General features: G+C 41.4%; 1 protein-coding gene across 1 annotated transcript in view; it reads left to right on the top strand.

Moving 5' to 3' along the window:
• Positions 1–21,455, top strand: part of SPOCK1 (SPARC (osteonectin), cwcv and kazal like domains proteoglycan 1) — a 315,856-nt gene that overhangs the window by 164,809 nt on the left and 129,592 nt on the right. The gene's annotated exons all lie outside the window — the stretch shown is intronic.

The raw sequence follows: 21,455 nt of genomic DNA, 5'->3' as shown, positions 1-21,455 counted from the left end.
GAAATGTTCATGCCCTGACTTCTTTTTTCCTCCCAAACCTCAGTGCTCTCTGGCAGGCTCTGTACTGCTCATCGCTTGGTTGGTGATGCAAGACACAGGATGCTCTGAAATTGCTTCACAGTCCATCTCTGCAAGAGATCAGCAGGGAGCTCCGGGCTGAGGAGCATAGCCTGCATCTCCTCTAAGATTTGCTCTGTCACTTCCAGGGCTCTATTCATGTTTCCATGAATATACAGGGATTTTTCATGTATACAGCGCAAATAGCATAATCCTTTAATCCTGTCAAGACCAGTCCTTCAAAAAGCCAGTAGAGGCCACTCTACTAGTGGCGGAGGTCTTTCTCGTAGGCAGTTGTGTCCAGAAGCTTCCAACTTTTGCAAATTCAGAGTGCAGGATACAATTTCTGCTTCTACAGAAAAGCACATTTCAGCGAACTAGCAAAGAACTGGCATCCAGCGATACTGGAATTCTCTGACTAGCTCAGCCTTTTATTCTCCATATTTCCTTGCCTAAGCCTGATAAAACCTCTTTCTTTCATTTTTCTGCAAGCTAAAGTGCAGCTACTGCAATTTCATAAGGTTCTTGAAGGATTACTAAAGAAATTTAAAATCTTCCTAAGGTGCTAATAATGTTAGGCTCTATCTATCAGAACAAGCTACCAGCTCTGATAGATAAGTGAAATATAAAAGTTCAGGTTAAAAAAGTCACTGTAATTTATATAGTCTAAACCGGGAATCCGTAATACGGCTTACCAGGCTTTTAAGTCTGATTCGGTGATTTCCTCCATGCTCAGAATGACGTGAAGGGACAGGTCCTTAGGTTTCAGGTACAGGGCTGAGCATGCCCATGCTTCTTTACTGAGCAATAATGGTACCTTATGTATTTGCTAGCTAAATTCAAAATATAAGTGCCTTTGGAAATTCTTTTGATGAGTAGTTGAAGTTAATGTACGTTTCCATCTCCCCATCTAAGGAGAACACTTTAAAAATGGCCCAAATGAAATGGCTGAAGGACAGAAATCTTTACAAGTCAAATGTGTGAGCCGCCTTCTGGCTGGATTATTTTCATGGCAGCACAGTTAGCAATGAAATATTGTTAATAACATTTCCTCAGTACTGCAGGAGCCAGCGGAAGTCGTCTCATTTTTTTCCCCTGTGGATTATTACTTGATCAGTAAGGTACATCGTCACAGCAGAGGGCATCCATCTATCTACATTTAGACGTCTGTTGCTGTGGATCTAATTGTCTGGATGCTGGTTCTTACTGGTACAGGGAAATAAGTCCTCTGAGGTGCAGTTCATCTCAAGTTAGCTGTCAGAGAGCAAGACAGAAGAATAGCTAGGTTTTAGATAGCCACAGTGTGGCTACCTAAAGCTCAGCGAAATGGATCCTACCTGGTGTATTTATGACTTGACATTTCTACAACAGCTAATTTCCCAACAGCTAAACATTTAAACAGCTAAAGGATCAAACACTAGCAAATTTTAGATTTTTTTAAAACTGAAACGGAAATCTGAGTGTCAGTTTTAAGTGTTACACGTTTCCATTTCTTGTCGTAGTCTCTCTCAAATGGAGAGTCTTATACTTCTTTATTTTTTTTATCCCTTTGAATTACAGAGGATGAAGGAAATGTGGAACAGAGCGTATGAGCGGATTCCACTTCCCTAAGTGAAATAAATGCCAAGTGCTCATTGTCTTAGCTATTACCAAGGATGCTTCAGTTTGAAAGTGTGTTATTGAAATGCCAGTTCTCATCACCGTTTGCAGCCCCTGCACAGAAAATCCCTATGTAATATCTCATCATCTTCCCATTCCTGAAGTGAGTGTTCAGCCAGCCACCTTGAAGGAGAGTTTGAATTGGACATTTAGTTAACTGGTCCCAGTTTTGAGATAAATTCAGCATGTGTTCATCATCACTTAGCATACAGTCCTTGGTGTTCGATATCTTTTAATCAAATCTATCATCACTGTAACAGTTTAAAAACCTTGAATAACAAATCTTAGCTTTCTTATAATTTCTGCCTACTGCTATATTTGCACATATAGACTTCACATGCCACGGAGTACATAATGAGGGACCAAAAATGGGAGACTAAAGGTAAGGGAGGTTGCTGATATAATATTTAAAATAAAAGCATCTGATTAATGTATTTTTCCAGTTCTTTAGCTAGTCAAAATATTTAAAATATATATGTGCACAGTCACACAGAATGGTGAGAGATCGAGGTGGGAGCATTTCTTCTAATAAGATAACAGTGTAGCAACTGGAAAGAGAGATGCTGATGTCTTACTCAGGAGCTCTAACATCTGGTCTAAGGATAACATGGCATGTAATATAAAAGATATATAAATGATTTGGAGCTGGTATCTGTTCTCTGATGTCTGGGTCTCTCATTGAAGATAGCAATCCACCTCCGTTAAAATACTGCAACTTACTCCATTGAGTCCACTATATTTCACAAAAGTAACTTCTGCAGTCTGATTAAATTTTCATTTGGCAAATGTGAGCAATCTATGAATCTCATTAATGTAAGGTAATCTAATAGTAAAAGATTGCGATGCAGATAAGTATATTTCTTACTGTCTATAGGATTTTAAATGCCGGTTAATTCTTCATAAATCGCGTGATTTGTTTGCTTGCTTGCTTGCTTGCTTTTTATTTAATTCAACTTGGACAATTATATTTCAGACAAAGTTGCCCTGAATGTTGTAAACCTAGTCACGTTGCATTTGAAATGCAAAATTCTGAAACATAGAATAAAGCAACTGATCACAAGAATGTTAATTAGGGCCAGATCCTGAAAGGTGCTGAGCACAGCAGTTTGGTTTGTTGGCCAGGATCTGCCTACAGATTTTTATAACCTGTTGTAATTTAAGTTGCTTGGAACAGAAAGTTCAATTTGTATTAATGAGGGAAATCATTCTTTGTGCAATACATCAAGAAAATACGCCATGTATTTCTTGACTGAACTATGGGTAGGAACGTAGGAATTTAAGGGCTCTGAAAATGGCAGTCTCTACCTGCCACAGCTGAATAGAGCAGTTCTGCATCATGAGACCATGCCTTCTGGATTTGATGCTGCTTTGCTAATCCAGCTTTGTGCTGCTCACCCAACCCAGATTCCCTCCCTGCTGTTGGTGTTACCGTATCCTTTCATCCGAGTTCTGCCTTCTGCTTGACATCATCATTTCTCCCTGCTGCTTTATCAATGTCCCTTTTGTGGAGACATTGTCCTGCAATGGACATCCCATCATTAAACGCATCTTAGTCATTTCCTCATAATTTTTTCAGCAACACATTGATCTGAGTCGCATGCATTTTCTGTGGTCCATTCACTTGACCAACTATTTTCCATACATTAATCAACTTTCAGAACAATGAATTCTAGGCTAATAAGAAAGGCAAGTTTATCAGGGCTATTTTATACATGCAGTACTAAAACAGAATCCTGAATCTTTTATGAATTCAGGATCTTCTCACTTAAATCGAAATCTCTGGGTTTGTTCGCATGATGTTGAGATACCTAGTTAATCTATATCAAGCTCCTGTTTGCTGCTAACACTTAGCAGCCCTCACCTGAGGTGTAGTAAAGGATAACGTGCTGCTTATAGTCCAATACAAATGGACTTGTGGCACTGTGAGGGTGCAGCAAGGACAGGCTGCTCCGGTGGGAAGGCAAGCCGGGAGCTGACGGCAAGGCAGGCAGAGGTGGCAGAGGACCTCACCGACAAGGTCCCACACGACGCCGGCAAGGTGAGCAGAGACGCTCTGGTGACAGTGACCCCAGCTTTTTCCAGTACACCATCAAAGCTGGCCCCAAGTCCAAGCAGCAAACGTGGCCAGGGAAACGCGCCCAGGGCCCTCAGAGGAGTTAACACCATGATTTAACGTGTTTCACAGCTGCAGTGACTTTTTAAAATATTCAAATACAATCATCTAAAATGTTGAAACAATGTTAAAGAAAGCCACCATTCCTCATAGTAGTCATCTCAAGGGGATTTCTTTCCTCTGGTTAACACCTTGCCAGGGCCACCCTGCTGAAGATGTGATGTTGTGTCCAGCACCCTCTGGTGTGAACATATTTTTTAACAGGAGGGATTTATCTTCTAAGGCCTATAGAAAATTCTCTGCTGATTTCAGGTAAAATTTTAAGTAAAAAGGAAGGCTGGTAGAACGGACTATGAGAATTAACCAGCATAATCGGTGAACCGTTCCTTGTATTATTTATTTTGAAATTAAATTCATTCTGCCATTTCACTAGAGGTTAATTTTTATTGTAATACGTATTTGTAGTAATAAAGAAGAATTACCATTGCTGAGTTGCCAAGGAAAAATTGTAAGTTTTTTCACCTGGGTAGTGGACAGATGAGGCTTTTGATTTGTAAGTGATTTGTGAGAAGTACTGGCAATTACTGATTTTACTGGAGTGAAGTATTTAGTAATACCAGAATTCAGATTGTTAGCCTGCAGTCTCAGAGTTAAGATCTTGTTGAGTTATAGATGCTCGTTCTTGCCTCTGTGCTATTTGCAGACTCATAAAGGAAATAAAATATTGGTTATACTTGTTTCCTCTTGGCAGGGTATCCAGTAGGTGGATAATTAATTAAATCACCCCTCCTTCACAAGTTAACTGTTAGCATCATTTCCCAGGCCAGTACTTCAAGACGGCACTGATGAAATACAGTGTCAAGTTATGGCAAAGGAAGATCATATTGGTATGCAAATTTAACATGTGGTCACTCCAGCTGGCAAGAAACCAGCAGATCTTTGCCTGAAGTGGCGAGTGGATCCTGGGATGAGTTAAACACTGGCTGCATGTTGATTTTGCAAATGAGAGCAGGGGAAAACATTAGTGGGGAAGATCAGGGTTATTTTGCATCAGCAAGTAGAGAACCTGTGATTAAAGCACCAAGATGTACTGGCCAGCTGAAATACAGCGTTTCTGTAGAACTTCACTTGGATCTGCAGACTCTCAAGCAGCGCATGTGCTAGAGGTACCAGTGGGGTCAGCAGGTCCTCTGAGGACAGACGACTTGGGGGACTCTCTCGTGGCTCTGTACATTGACCCCTCTGCTCTTCTAAAGGCAGTAGGGGACTGGTATTTCTGCAAAGATTATTTCCCTGAGAGATCCACAGTAACCAATGCATGGGGCTGTCTGTGATTTACGTAACACTAAGCATTCCTTGGAGGCTCTTCAGGTAGGTGCTGTCCGTGTTATTCTTCCAGGAAGAGCACATATCTTTATTTCAGAGTCATCACAGGCTATCAGCTGGTTGATGTTCACTCATATTCTGCTTCATTAACTCTTTCACATTTGTTTGCTTTTCTTGCCAACCTGCTTCAGCCAGATCCCCAGTATATCTCCATTAAAGCCTGTATCTTTTTCAGTCAGATGGCCTCCTGTCCTATTGCATATAGATTGTACAGATTATGTCTTAAACATTTCTTTCAAGAGTGACTCCATTCTTTCTAAAATAATCCCGAATAAAAGTTTGTGGGTTTTTTGGTTTGGTTTTGTTTTGTTTTTTATATTGGATTTGGGAAATTTGTGGTGCTGGAGAGGAACCATTAGACATGAGGAAGGGCGTAAGGGAGGTACTGGGCGACGTAAAGCCCAAGAGGAGGTAGCATGGTGAAAGAGAAATGATAATGCAGATTTAGCTGCAGAACCAGAGATGAGCTGTCTGTCTGTATTCTTGTGCATCTGTCCCTGCTTCCAGACTTCAGAGAAGCTGGGTGTCTGCTCCTGTGTCGATGCCTACTTCTCACTTCAAGCCAGCCAGCCCCCTTAAGCCCGGTGAGCAGTGTTGTGTGGTCACCAGTAGAACCGCTGGCACCTCTGATCTGGAGTAATAGTCCCCTTAGGACTGGCTCTCTGTTCCCACTAAATCTGGGTCTGTATTCTGCACCTGCATGTTCTTAAGGTATGAAGAAGAATGCCACTGGCCTAAGACAGCTTGATAATAGGCACATCTAATCTCAAATAAATAGTAAAAAGAGTCTAGAAGCTTTTAAATGTTGAGGCACGATCTAACTCTAATTAAATGTGTAATCTAATCTAATGAAATGGCTTCCAGCTCGTTTCAAACTCGTGTTTTTCTAGGGGAAGAGCAAAGCTTCCATTCCGAAAAGCAGCATGATTACTTGCGGGTTTGTGCGTCTCTGATTGCAGCTGCAGAAGGGTGTGAGAAACTACCATTTGCAAAAGGTGTTCTTCTAAATGATCGGTATATAACAAGAGTCAGACGTGTGATACGAAGCTGTAGCATACTTTCAAACAGTTTGATGGTACCTGTTACATGACAAATCCGTATGTAGTTTGGGAAACATTTTGAAGCCATGTGTTATCCAGTTAGTAGTTATGTGATGCTTTTAAGTTTTTTTCTTCCTCAATTGCTTGTGTGTATTTTCTGTATAAATGCACATTGTCATCTTTACATTAATTTGCAGAAACCAATAGGTAAAGTATGCAACAAATTCACTGTTCCGTATTAACTGATTATCTGGTTGTGTGTCCAAGCGTTCAGGAGTTAAAGAAAATAGCAGAGGTGAATTATTCATTCCACAAGAACTGCTGTAATGGATGAGAAGGTCAGGTCCAGCTAGTCAGCTGTCCTCTTGCTGGTTGCGAGCACCACTAACTGTGAGTGAAGAAGATACAGGAAACTTGCTACGGGCAGAGATAGGGTCGTTGACCCAATGAGCCCATGTTTGGCTTCTCAATATGACCATTTTAAAATTTGCAGATTCTCTAGTGCAGGGACTTAATATTTCCCATGCAGGTAATGGCTGTTCGTTGCATTTTCTGTTCTGTTGCATTTTTTAAGGCTGACAGTTAATGCCATCAGAGGGAGTTGTGGGTATTCAGCATTTTACCGGATCAGCACTACAGCTGTAACATGCAGGATTTTTAAACATGATGGAGTTACTCACAAAAAAGAAAGCAATTACATGATTATTTTATTTCAATACAAAAAAAAAAATAGACTGTCCGCAGCCAGTAAAAATGCACATCGGTCTTGTGTATTCTCAGCCACAAGCCTGCAGAGCTTCCTCTTCGTTTGCTTGCTTCCTCAGGCTGCATGTAGATAGCAAGGGGCAGTAAAGCCCTTCTAGCCCCAGGCTTTCAGCTTTGTCCTGTTTCATTATAATACTGAATGATCTGCAAATCCACCTGAAAAAAAAGCAGTTAAGTGATTAAAATTTAGACACACTAACAAATTACCAGTAGCAGAACATGCTGAGTTTCAAATCATCCTGCAGCCTGGGAGACTGCTAAATTAATTAGCTTGATACAAAACTTCAAAGAGGAGCCAATGAGACAATCCGCTGAAGGGAGAAATAAGGATCTTTCCTCTGAAACAATAACATTGGCATTTTGATGCCCTACTATTTTGATGTGCTTGGCAAACTTAAAAAAAAATCATGTCTATATATTAAAATCAATGTGCCACTGTCTTCATTCAGCAGGTACTGAGTGCCCATAGTATAGACTTAACATACTAAGGCCATGTCTCAGATAGAATTTTTCTATGTTTAAGGGCCTATTTTGCCTAATAAGTATCTTGAAAATTGCTGACTATTCACCTCAAATTAAAAACACCAGATATTGTAGTCTTCTTTCAGAGAAAAAACAAATCAAAAAGAATTGTGGGCCTTTTAAAAACTTACAGGGCATGGAATTGATACTGTATATTTTTGTAGCACATTCATACAACACATGTGCATGGACTAATACATTAAGATAGTGATATCTTAACTATATTTTTGAATGTCTTCATATTTTTGGTGTACGTATATAGTGTGTGTGAAAGAGCAAAGGAGGATCATGTGAGCAGCTGAATTAAACAGCTTGAGCTGGAGCGCCGGCTCCCTGCTTCCAAACTGTGAACGATAGCATGGTGGCTCTCAAGCGTTAATGGGGAGAATTACTTTTTTTGCTGTGTCGGTGACTAATTTATGGTATTAAGCACTGAAATGACCTCTGTGGCAACAGTGGAAGCTGACGTGGCAGCATTTCTTGCCAGGGTTTGGGATGTAGTCATTTGGACTATAACTTAACTACCACTTTGGTGTACTAACTCATACCGCCATCGCTCACCTCCTTACCTCAGTAAAGCTGCTGTGATACCCTGGAGGTTGAGGGAAGGTCAGATCGCAGGACCTGAAGGTCTGTGCACGTCAGGCATGCACATATTTCCAGCCTTTTTTCCTGAAGGGATTTTATTGTTTGACCCTTGAGAAAACAAGCTAACCTCATTTCCCAGTCCAGTGTCAGCCCGAGTAACACCGTGGGCACTGAAGACCTCCCAGGGGAGGCGGAGGAGTCAGCAAGGAGCAGGGTACTCTGTCATTGCTCTTCCACCTATTGTGGGGCTTTTTCAGCCGATTTTTGCAGTGCAGAAGAGCTCTTTGTAGTAATACACCCTTATTAAAATCTCTCTTTACTGATTAAAATAGCAATGTATTCTGTAGTAATGCACCCTTATTAAAATCTCTCTTCATTAGTTAAAATAGGAATGTATTCTGTAGAAGAAGGTGTAGGATGTATAAATTGTGCTGAAATACAATTTTTGTTCCTAAAACGTCACAGCATATTTATGTGAAAGGATTGGGTTTTCATCCTGAATGTGAAGGTTACAGTTATTTTTTTTGCTGTCTTCTGACTGTCATTTTTCTGCAAGGATCTTGCTTGAATTTGGAAAGTCATCTGGCATTATTGGCTTTTCCTTCCAATCTGAGCTCCACTACTTATCCTCTCAGGTATTTCCTATTCACTGGGAGCGGTGGAGTCTAGAAGGGGATAACAGCTACCTGCTACACTCGCATCTTTTCAGATCAGAACTGCACGAAGTTCATTCATTCAGAATTACAACGATAGTTTCTCTGAGCATCCTCACTCTTTGCCATCTCCCTTCCCCAAACACTGTAACCCTGTTACAGGCTCTTTGCGTTATTCTCATCTCAAATTTGGGGCAACACCTCCACACGAGACATGTCTGATAGATCAGACCAATTGACTCTGGAAGCATAACATATACTCACTGAGAGGAAGTAAAACCAGTTTCCAGTTCCACTGTTACTTACTTTATGTTTGAATTATGCAGGGTTCCTGATTATTCGTGGTTCTTTTTTATTAGAACTCTCTGTTTTGTCCTTGTTCTAATACAAGGACACGTGTACATCAGGAACCCTCAATAATTCAGCATTCCTTTGCTACTCAGAAAGCGTCCTCTTTTTGATGGCATTTCTTGCCCAGGCGTCCCAGAAATCAAGCTATTCTGCTACGAGCAGTTGTTCTTCTGTTGTAGAAGTGTGTTTTAGCTATCATGCTGAGTGCAAAGTTACAGGATTCGCTGCTGTATTGCCTGAGGCATCCTGGGTGCTTTCTCTGTGGGAAAAGGACAGAATAACATTTTACTTGTTCCAGACAGTTACTGAAGTGTCCATAGGCAACTGTTCAAACTTTAATTCTTTTACTAAAGAATTCTTCTTCAACATTGTTACAGCTAAGTATTTTTAGCAAGAGAAATAACATTTCTCCTTTGTATCTTCATCAACGTATCTATTTTTAAGAAACAAAGGTTTTAAACTGTGAATATTTTGAGTCTAAAGCCTTCTATATGTTTGTGCATAATAAAAAAGACAGAAGAGTGATACCAATTGCTTATCAAGAGACATGATTCTGTAATATCGAGATGCCCTGGACTGCATTAGTAAGACTGGAAGTTTAGCCTGGGATGCATTTTGCTTGGGAACTCTAAAGACAGCTGCAAAACCTGTAGGTTTAGCATCCGCTCTGTAGAGGTGATCTTGTTGAGAGATGTTCGAAGTGAATGTTGAGATCTCAAAACCAAGAGAGGAACTGCAGGCTGTGGGTTAGAAGTTGACTATCAGTTTCCCCACTTGTACAGCAACTAAACTATAGCTCTAGTTGGGAAAACTAGAAAAAAATAGCACAACGCTTTCCCCCCCCCCCCCCCCTTTTTTTTTTTGGCCCTTTATGCCTTGTTCTGCAGGGCTGCACAAGTCCTATCACTTCATACTTTTCATTCCCGCCTTGCTACTGGATGCTGGTACTCTGCAATGCTGCTTGTAACCGCTGTCTGTCTTGTAGCCCATTTGACAGTATGCTTTTCGACTTTCTTCTGAGGTATCTGCTTATTTTACCTGTCACTCTTCACACTAAAGTCTCCAGTCTCCTACTATTCGGAAACTCTTGGTCGAAAAGTTTCTACCTTTGGCACAATTCCAAAGTTAATTTTTACAAATCAGTTCTATAGTTTATTTGTTTTCATCTTTATTTCTTTCACATTAGAGATTTTCTCTTGGAAGCTGGAAGGAGTGAGGAACGATATTAGATATTCAGTGATTCCCACAGCAGTTATTTCTGCAAAACTCGTCCTAAAAAAGGAATTTTCTTTGCTATATCTGTATTTACTGTATTTTAAAACCATCCAGGATAGGTGTTTGTCCTTTCATTTATTTCCCAGGCTAACCTGTTCTGAGATATCAATTATATGACTAATTGGTTATCCATAGAGGAGCTTCATCTTTTCCTGCTTAAGTAATTGCTTTCAAAAGCAACAAAAATTACATTAGACTGTTATCTTATTACACTAGCCAACCCCCAGCTCATTCACACTTTTGATGTATTTTGTGTTGTACAGATTTCTAAATTAGGTACAGCTGCATGCAGTAGCAGCAGCGCTCATGCTTTTCTTCTGCTGTCATGTCCCATGGTTAAAATTGCTATAACTTTATAATTCTAGTGATTTCTTCTCACAATAAATTCCTTACCCATAAACTTAATAGCCTGTATTTTTTCTCTGTTCATCCCTCCTCCAGAGGTATTGTGCAGAAGGCTGCCCATCCTGCTAGGTCACTAGGGATTGCTGAGGAGGCCTGAAACTGCTCTCTTTCCATAAATAATGAAATCAGTCTTTGAGAAGTCTCTTATTTTTATGTTTGCTTTGCTCAGTGCACACTAAAACTAATGTAATATGGAAACAAATCTTCTGCTGCTGATATAGAAAACAACGTGCTTGCCCATGTTTCCATGGAGACAATCAGACTTTGTCATAAGTGAACATGAAACAGCTCTTAGTTCTGCAGATTTTAGCTGTTTTGAAATCATCCCATTACAAGTCATTCACAGGAGCCCTTTGCATGTGCTCTGCGATGCCTTCCAGGAGTCCCAGGGTGATTTGTAAAGCTGAGTAAACACTATTATCCCCATTTTAAACACCAAGGAAGAGGAGGAGGCACAGAGTGACTGACCCATTTATACCAAATCACAAAAAAAGCAACGATGGCATCAAAAACCCAGCGTAAGCTGTCCTTTCCCTCTTGCCGCGTTGCCCAGCATAGTCACTGCACACAAGCTAAGATGCTAAAAGCAGAGTAAAACTGGTAGTTCTTCAATGGCATACTGCTTCAAAGAATGTTATCCATACTGTACCTTTTAATTAATCATAAAATGATCTGCTATATTTTATGCTAAATAGCTGATAATGTTTGGGGCCAGATTCTGTTTCACTGATCTCACGAGGTAACCAGAGGAGCTCGATGGAGCAAGTAGAGCTTTTCTCCGTTCCATGGCTCAGCATCGTACCTAGTTTAACTTCTAAACGCGAGCGCGCAGAGGCATGCTGGAGTGCCTGGCTGGGAATTACTGGTCCTGTAACGGTGTTGCTGCTCAGGCTGTCGACAGATGGAGCGACCGCTTCGGCCTCGGGGGCATTTGAACCCAGGACTCCTACTGCGTGCCTAGCCGTGTGCAACGCTGGGCTGAAGTATTGATGCATAAACAAAGTAGTTTGGACCTTATTTTTACCAGTTGCTGATGGAATCAGTATTAATAGTGATGCACTTCTGCTTCTGCATCATCTCTAACAATGCAACAAGAAGTACGCTATTCGTGTTTTCCAATGAGATTTAATGACATAAAATACCTACTGAAGAATGACAGAACATGACTGGTGAGAAGTTTTTCTCTATTAAGACTACGGAGAAGTTCTGTATCCAGAAATATTTGTTTCAATTGCATTTTGTTTTTTTCTGCTTACATAGTTCACAGTCTTACAATTCATTAGAGTTTTTAATCAAAGTTGGAAGCACGTTCAGTATCTCAGAAGCTAGCTATCTGAATTAAGTCTTTTTAAATTCTTTTTCCCTATACTTATATTATTGCTCCAGTTAAGGCTTAATTCACAGCTGCTGTTACAGAAATGTTTCATGACATGCAGTGCAACTTCTTTCCCCAAGCAAAAAAAAGTACTTATTTTTATTCATCTGAAACAGGCAAGGTATGACTTTCATTTTGCATGGAAAATTTAAAATACTATTTTCTGGAGGAGATATAACCTGTTTTATTTTCATTTGTGCTTGGAGTAAATTAATTAATATGTAGCGAAATCTCAGTGAATAAATGGTCATTTACCCCAATGTAACTGAAATCAGAAATGGTCTAGGTCAGTTCATGGGAAGAATTACATCTGGCATATCAAAGTTGCCATAGGATTTTCAACAGCAACTGCATTAAAAAATCTCAAGGTTATCTTCAATACTCTTTTTTTTAAAATAATGATTTGGAGGCTTTTGTATGCCTTTAATTTTTTTTAAGTCTTCACAGTTTGTATATTCATTACCTCCCCAGCAGCAGTGAGAAATAATACCCTACTGCTTTCTGGAGAAAGGAAACTGAAGTTCGGTTGTGATCCAGAGTCTGCAGGTTTAAGGGAGTCGCTTGGTGCCAGAGGCCCCCAGCTCAGTCCCTGCAATGGGTAAAACAGCCACAATAAAATCTGACTTCTAACCATTTTCACAAGATGTTATCAGCTGGCCAGTTCTAGCAGTGCAGCTAGCCGAACGCTTTCTCTCTTACGCACGCTCGTTTGCTAGCCTATCTGTGGTGCACCGGTTGTGGAAAATGGAGCTTGAAAGTATGAGGGCGCGTGTCAAAGTCCAGCACGGGTACAGCTGGGCTTGGAGGCAGCCAGGAGGAGCGCGGTCCTTACAGCTCTCCCATGGAAAGAGCAGTGGCAGTTTCGGCAGAGCAGCGAGGAGCTGGTGGAGTGGAGATCGTTTGGACTGAGGAGCCCATGCCTGGCGTTGGAGGTCCTTGACTGGCTTCTCACTGGGCGCCTTTGCAAAGCAAGCACAAAGCTGAAGCTGACCAAAAGAGATGGGCATCTTTTTAGCTGTGCTCCTGTCCTGCAGATCCGTTAGTCCAAATAACGCAGATGCCTCCCTTCCTGCAAGGTGAACATGGAGGAATCAGGGTTTTTTCTTGTTCTACCAACTCAAAATCGGAGCAGTCTTAGCAGTCCTCTGCAACAGTGCAACTGCTTCACGTTTAGGGGGACACGATGGCACTGATGCCCCGTTGTGCTTTACTGCACGGATGCGCGCGCTCTGTACTCGCGGGTTGGGCGATGCTTTGCCTTGCAGGCAGCAGAGCTGTTTGCGCGAGGCACACCTGGTGCTAGCTGGAAAACAAAGCAAACCCCTAGCTGCCTTTGGCAGGTTTTTCCTTTTCAGGGATGTTTTTTGTTTCAGGTGCAAAAGAAAGTGTTAAAAAGACAAATGTATCTGCTAAGCATAGTCAAGCGTATGAAAAATTAAAAAGTTGCCCCAGTGTAGGGAAGTATTTCAGCTACATCTGCAATATGTGGAGACATAAATCACAGCTGTTCACTGTCGGAAGTCAAACCAGGACCTTCTCTTTTATGACTCAGCTTTGGTCTCATACGTGTCCCTGTGCTCCTTGCTAACCAGATACCTCTGCCAGTGGTTGTGGCCCAGCATCACGCCCACCACTGGAAGCCCATTTCCTAACTGACAGTCCTAGCCTTTTTTTTTAACTTCAGTTATTTTTGCTGCATCAGACTTCTGTATAGTTGTCAAGCAAATTCTTATTACTCAGGCTCTTATCTTTGCTTCAGAAGGCAAATCAGTAGAGTCCTTTAAAGTATCTTTTGCCCTGGATGGCCCTCAGCAATGTCAGAAGAAATTGTATGTCAGTTATGAGAAAGAATTTCTGAAAGTGCCTGTAAAAATGGAAATAGATGTGTCTTTCTCCTGTACCAGTATCTTCGACCACTCAAATGTTAGGGTGCTCTAAAACACAACTATACAAAAATACCATGCAGTGATGGAATAAATGCTGGCAGTTTGAGATGTTACTGTTCAACTGCCTTCAGAAATTCCATTCACTAATTCACATACATGTTTGAAGCATTCAGGCCTGTGGTAATTAATTTTCAGCTGAATTGATTTCTGTATGCAAACTGCTCTGAGTAATTATGTGGAGAGAGAGTACATGAGAGAGAGAGAGACTTAAATATCTGCGCCTGTTCATCGAAGACATGTTCTCCCCTAGACTTGGGGGAGGGCTAGCGCCAATTTTCTCTCTAATGAAGCAGAATGATTTATGCCAAGATTTGCAGAAGCGGAATAAAAACCATTGGTAATTACTTGCAATTGATATGGGTTTGGGGGAGGGGAAGGGTCTAATCTATTATTAAAGGTCATTTCTTAAAAGCAGAATTATTAGCAATACCAGCTGTGAGAAGAGATGCTGCACTCAGCTCCAATAAACAACGTATTCTTAGCTGCTAGCTATGCTGTAAAATAAGAAAAAATAGGAAAAGGGCATAAGGGAAAAAACCTTCTGAATGTCTGGACGTCCGTCGCAGGCTTGCCTGGGTGCCCTGCTCCCCGCGGGGCGCTGGGGTAACCCCCGCGGCCGGCCTGAGCCCAGCGGGGGCACCGAAAGCAGCAGAGCACCGTTCGCCCGAGCGCTCCCTAGAGCAATACCCGTGGCCTTGTTCATACTAAGGAGGAAAAAAAAAAAAGCACAAATTTACTATCTATTTGAAAGGGTAATGGAAGTTTTGGGCCTGAAGAAGGCCTGGAGCAGCCTTATTCTCGGGTTCATCCCTCCCCAACCCAATGTGCCGGCTTGCACAGCCAGGAGCTTCTGGGGCTGGCTGGGGACCGTTGCTGGAATCAAATAAATATTGAAATGCACACCTGTAATTTAGTGCATCATTTAATCGAGAGGCTTTGTTTTATGGTCTACCTGTTTTGTTTTAAAAAATGCACTAGGATCTCTGTGTTGTAGACAGCAGGTCCCATTTTCCAGTTCATCATACCTTTCTCAGCAGATGTTCTTCTTTCCTCTTATAGTCAGAGCAGTTTCAAGGGGATTGTGTAAAAGCAACTGCTCTTGACATTTCATTATCCCGAAATATTTTTGTCATTGAATGATCATAGTACTTATTGTCAAGCAATTTTGAAAACAAAAACCAATATTTACATAATGCCATTTTCTTTTTGATTGCGTCGTTTGTTTCAGCTCCGCTAAACAGCTATGAGTTTGAAATTATTCTCTTCCCCAAACAAATAGTCATAAAAACAAAAGCAAGCTCATAAATCTTGCTGTGAACTAGTTGTACAGTTTCTGCAGGATTGCACATCCATTGCTGCAAGACATTGAGAGTATTTATTTGTTATCACCCTTTTAAAATCAAATGTGTGAAAAATAAATTTGCTCCATTGTGATTAGCATGTGACCCACAGCTACAGCGTGGTCTTACACAGCAGCTTCTCCCTGAACTGCTTTGTCTGAGCTCAAGAGTTTCCTCCAAGCTGTAAGTCTTTCCTTATAGTGGTAATATATAAAAACATGAAATGTAATAGAAAAGTATCTCAAACCCTGTTGTTAGGTTTTTGTCCAGCAATGATTTATATTGCTAGCTTGCAGCCTCTGGAGATGAGTAGCAGGCAGGGGAGAGAAACCGTGTACAGTTCATAAGCAAATGTTCTCCAGTGTGCTTTGCGGCACTGGCAAGGGAAGGGATTTGGGATGCAATCACTGTTTGTAATCCTTTTAGTATTGAAAAAAGATGTCAGCATACCGTTAGGAGGTTGTTAATGGTCTGATGCAATCTCTAGTGTTTATTGTTTCCCAGTTATTCTGATAACTCTAAGAGGGAACCACAGAGGATTTGTAGATTTAATAGGGATCTTAGGTTGCTGTGAATCATAAAAGCTTGAATGCAAAATGGAATGCAAGTCTCGACCATTAAGGACAGGAATTCAGATTCTGCACCCTCATCTTGCATAAAAGGGCCTGGGTTTGGGTCCCTGTGTTTGGATGGTAGCCTTTTCCTTTTGCACTGCCGTCAGGTGAGCTAGCACACCAGGAGAGGACAATTTTCCTACAAAAATGTGTTAGCCCATGAAACAGAAACTGTAGCCAGTCTAAAGATCTCTTCATCTGTGATCTGCCTGGAAGAGACTGTGGAGTTCAGCTTGCTGGGACAGATGGCCAGAAAATAAATGTCAGTGACCGAAACATCTCAGTGTTAGAAGTGAGGAACAGCAGAACTTTTGAGCCACAACAAAAATGTAGAAGTTCTAAATTTACACAGGATGAAAAACTCCTGAAAATGTTGATAACGAGAGACATACAGTACTGTATTTCACTGTAACTCAGCCAGCTGTCCCCTGGGATGGATGCATTCCTCTGGAGACCAACTGCACAGGGATTTGAACAACACAGGAAAGCTCAGGAAAGAGAACTGTGGAGCCTGACTCACAAAAAGATAGGCAGGGTGGCTGAGCTGGGTTTCCATCAAGATGTTTGTGTTCATGCTCAGCCTTTAATTCCAGTTGTGATCAAACACATGTCCCATCTGAAAATTTTGACCGGACCTTAGCCACTTTTAGATCAGTTAGCCATATCAATTCACTTCACCTTCAGTCCCACTCTGAAGAAAAACGGCAAAGATGTTTGCATATTTTCCTATAAAATACAGCCAACTTAAGATCTTTGTAATAGTATTGCACAGTCAAACCTGAGTAACTATGCTGAACTCCTTAAGTAGAAAAGCAATGGCTGTAGTTTCCTTTTAGAGCTGATAAAATAAGATCTTAATAATAAAAATCTTCTTTCCCCCCTCCTCATTCCTTTTCCCACTTTCATTTATTTATTTGTACTTTGGTTCTTCATTTTCAAAGCCTTCATATTCATTGCTTTAGGACACAAAGAAACTGTGATGACAAATACGGTTGTTATGTTTCATCTAATTCCCAAAGGTCTTTTCTTCTGTAGATGATGAGCATCTGCTTGTAGTCATGTAGAAATCTGATTAAGAAAGCATGATCTTTGATTAGCATATTTCAGAAATTGTTTCTTATTATGAGTTCTCTCCTTAGGGCTTCTACTGCTTAGCAGTAGAACAACCTTCCAAACTTCTTTAGCGTGTTGAGGAACTCTGCGGACAAATAAATCCCTTTTTTGACCTTTTATGTTTGTCTGGATCACACATTCTGCATAAGTGATAAAATTAAAAGAAAAAAAATCTCATCCAGATTGGAGGGTTTTTTTCTTTTTGCTGTCTACTCACAAAGATCACGTTTTTGCTTAAATTAAATAAACCTCTTTCTACCCTGTTGAATTGTATGAAAGGGCTGTTTTTAATGGATAATAAGTTACACATATATTGTGCTCCATCTGAGGATCTCCTTGAGCTTTTCCACCATTAATGAGTTACTTCTCCCAACACACAGGTGAAAAATAGCTCAAGACACTGAGGTAGAGAAGAGTTGTGAGGCCTGATTAAAATGGAAATTTCTGACATACCTTTTACCATTCCTGTGCTTTAAACTGATAACCAGTCAACAGGACTTGTCCTTTTGATATGCAATTGATGGTTTTTTTGTTGCGAAATATTTCAGAGTTGTGTTTCTTTTATCAATAGTAGATTGTGTGATGTTAATTTGGAACATATATGCTTCAGAACTGCATGCATTCTTCCTGGTTTAGAACTCCTAAGGAGTTCACTAAGTAGATATAATGAATTTAATTCTTTAGTTGGAAGGAAAAATTAGTACAAAAAGATGCTAAGCATTGAAACTGTGTGTGGGTGGTGTCACATAGTCTATATTGGCCTAAGTCATGCTTCTCTTATTCATGCCAAACTAGTACTGATTTTCAAGGGTAGGATGAGCATAACCCTGCGTAGCCTGTCGCCTTTCTTATGCCGTCGTCCTTGCTTGGAGGAGGTTCAAAGATGATCTTGGCAAAGTTTTGTTGGCAGAGGTTGCTCTTAGTTGCCACTGCTGTACAAATGTCCAGGCAGAAATTTGATTTAGCTGGCAAAGCTTGGCCTTTCTGGCATGACTGAGGTCACCTCCTCTACTAACAGAAGCTCTGGCTGACACAGCTCCCAGTACAATGCCAGGGAGGATGCTCTCCAGCAGCACAGGGTTGCTGGCAGCTATTTGCCCTGGGCTCTTTGCCAGTTTGCACGTTTTTTGTTGATGCAGTGTTTTGTATCAAGGATGTGTCATCAGCAAAAACAGAAAGACATGCATGTGCTCCAGTAAAAGAGCAGCTATCATTAAATTTTCTCATGTGGATATGACCCTTGAATTAATCAACACACTGAACCTATCATCTGGTGACCCTACACGCTCCAAGTGAAGCTCACTGATTAAAGGCTTCACAGAAGGAGGGTCTGTCACTCCGCTTTGCAGTTTAAGAATATTTAGTCAGACAGGTAAGGAAACTGTGGCCTACTATTTCAATCCTTGTAAAATGTCTGCCTCAGTCTTTGACTGGGTAGAGCTGAAATAAGAGGATTAAGGTGGTATGCCTCACCTGCGGTGTTCGCTGAACGTAAAGCGGAATGTCTGCTAGGGCATCTGGTGAGCAAGGACTAGCATCACTGCTACTTCTCCTGTGCAGGTTAGTCTGACTTACAAAGACACAAGAAGGCAAGAGCGCAAAGCTCCCAAAGAGCACCTCTGGCCAGGAGGGCACGAAGCTGCTCAAGAGCCACCAGCGCCGTCTTGGTTCTGTTGGCTGTACCAAGGGCTGCCACTTGCTGCCGCAGTGGAAGTATAAAAAAGACCTGGAGTGGATGTTTTCAGCCCTTGGTTCTTTCATTGGGACAGGTCCTGAGCCTTCAAACACTATCTTTTTGCTCTCCTAATGGCAGCTCATTGGAAGTTGATGCCTTGCTGTTTCCAATGCAGGAGACATGGTCTCTTCCCTTTCCTTGCTCACTTTACCTTTTCTGTCTGTTTAATGGCTTTAAAATAAAAAACTTTTATCACTTCTGTTCTGTTTTGTAAGCTTGCCAATGTCTTGCACCAAAGGCATTCCAGTAAATACGTACGCGCTGGTGATGCTGGATTGCCCATTGCAACTCTGTAGCGGGTGTAATGTGGTACGAGCTTGTGGCTGTGACTATTCAAACCAACACAGAACAGCTGCAATGCTGCAGGAAAACTCTGCTTGCTGGGATTATGTTTGTTATATAAAGAAATTCAGTGCATAGCAAACTGAAACTCTGTGTTCATGAAATAGTAGCCTTTAAACGTAGCTCTGATCATCCAGTACGAATGGAAAATTCAGTTATGATAATTGGCCACACGGTCTTCACGCGGTCCCAAAAATGAAACTGGGAGTGACCCAATTCCAAGAGTAGCCCAATAAATATGAGAAGGAATAGGAGAGGTAAAACAGGAAATTGTAGGACACATTCAAGGGGAACAAAAAGTCAAATCCATGATAAAAAAAATGCCCAAAAAACCTTATTTAACAATCACTTCTTAAACAAAAGTGAATATGTGATTTCCCTTCTTCTGAAGTATTCACACAACCATCTTTTGAATGTAAGTAATTTATCCTGGCAGATATGTCTTATTCCTGATCTTTAGAAGCATCCTTTTGTGAGAGAATAAATTTAGATAGATAGCCTTTGGAATGGGACTTGATTGCAGAGAAGTATTTGTAAGAGGTTTTCCCTGGTGGGCTTAGCGCTCTAATTGGAGTGGTATGCAGCACTGCGCTGTGTTGCTCCTCTCTTTTATTTCAAAGATTACCAAAACGCCCCTCGTTTAAGGAAGCAGCCTGTACCAGCTCGCAGGAGCAGCCAAGTTTGCATGCAGGCAGGCCTCAAACACCGGCTGCTCCTCTTGAGCGTCTCGCAGGCTGTGGAGCGGTCCTGCTCTGGTGCCCAATGGATCGGTAATTTCTTGCCTCTCCACGAAGGAGCAGCTCCTGGCTGCACATACATATGGCATGTTCTTCTCTCAGTCACACAAACCTGCTCACAGAGTTTTACCACATTAGGTCTTCGGACACCTGCTTAGTATCTTCATTTATTGGGCAGGGGAAGGTATGTACCATTCTAGCAATACCCAGTGTAATACACACCTCCTGCTGCTTTCTTCAGGTAGCTTTAGGAGAGACTTCTGTGTAGACAGAAACAAATGAAGGGCTTTCTTAGACTCTCTCTGCCCGATTCTGAGTGTGCTCATTGCGCCTGGGGGAAAGGTTCATCACAAGCTAAACAGGGATTTTTGTAGGAGCCTCTCGTTATAATATTGGCAGTGTATCACTCTGCCTTTTGGTCTCCAAATACCTTCTTCAGATAAGCAGAGGGGGAAGGGGGATTAATCCTTGTGTCCTGGCCAAATGCCAACTTTGGTAATTACTTTCTGTCTATAGTCCTTAAAATCCCTTTTTTTATTTTCATTAGGGTACAACATTATTCATTCCTTTGAGTTCCCTACGGTGCTGCCTTGCACCATGCTGTTAAATAGTGGCAGACATTAACCAGACGTGATGATATTTGTTTGGTAAATGGAGATGTTCAGGTGGCAGGTTTGTGGGATTTTTCCCAATCAACACTGAAAAGAGGATACCTGAGGGTAAGCCCTAGTATCCTGCACTTTCCCGTGCAGGATTGCACCTCACTTTTGCACCTTTTCCAGATCCCTGACTAAAGGCGATCTCTCAAATCACTCATATCTTGGATGGAGGGAAGCTCCCGTCACTGCCCAAATCACCACTCCATCCTTTTCACCAGCAACTTAGGAAGTGCTGAGATAAAGACTGTCCAATGCATTATTCACCCTATACCAAAAAGTATCAAAAGGGCATTTGAGGGCAATCTGGCCTGAGCCCCGTTACGCTGCCTTAGGCCACGGTAGAACAAGGCAAAGCAGCAGTGATGGCGCACTGGGAAACCCAAATGTCGCACCAAAGCAAGGTGCTGCCACCAAGAGGTGGAGCATGGGAGAGTGTGGAAAGGAAAAAAAAAGGACATAGGGTGTGACTTTCTGGAAAAATGTTCCCTGGGGAGCATCAGCAGAGACAACAGCTTGCGTGTATTTGCTCAGAGACAGCACCTCACCCAGCTCTCAAGCTCCACTTCCAATGGCACTGTTAGAAATGAAGGTTGTTGTATAAAAGCTCAGGATTATTTTGGTGTTATTGCTGCCCTTCTACTCAAGCATTTTAAATACAAGGGAAGTTTATTCATAAAACTTAAAAATAATTTCTGCAAATAATACACCCAATATAGTGTATCTGTGCAATGAAATTTAGCAGCACTGCGTAGTACGTCCATTATTAAATTGCTTCTAAAA

This window comes from Rhea pennata, chromosome 14 (assembly GCF_028389875.1).
Source record: "Rhea pennata isolate bPtePen1 chromosome 14, bPtePen1.pri, whole genome shotgun sequence".
Lineage (NCBI taxonomy): Eukaryota > Metazoa > Chordata > Aves > Rheiformes > Rheidae > Rhea > Rhea pennata.
Note: the sequence above shows the minus strand (reverse complement) of the source record. Positions and strands in the feature narration are given on the sequence as shown.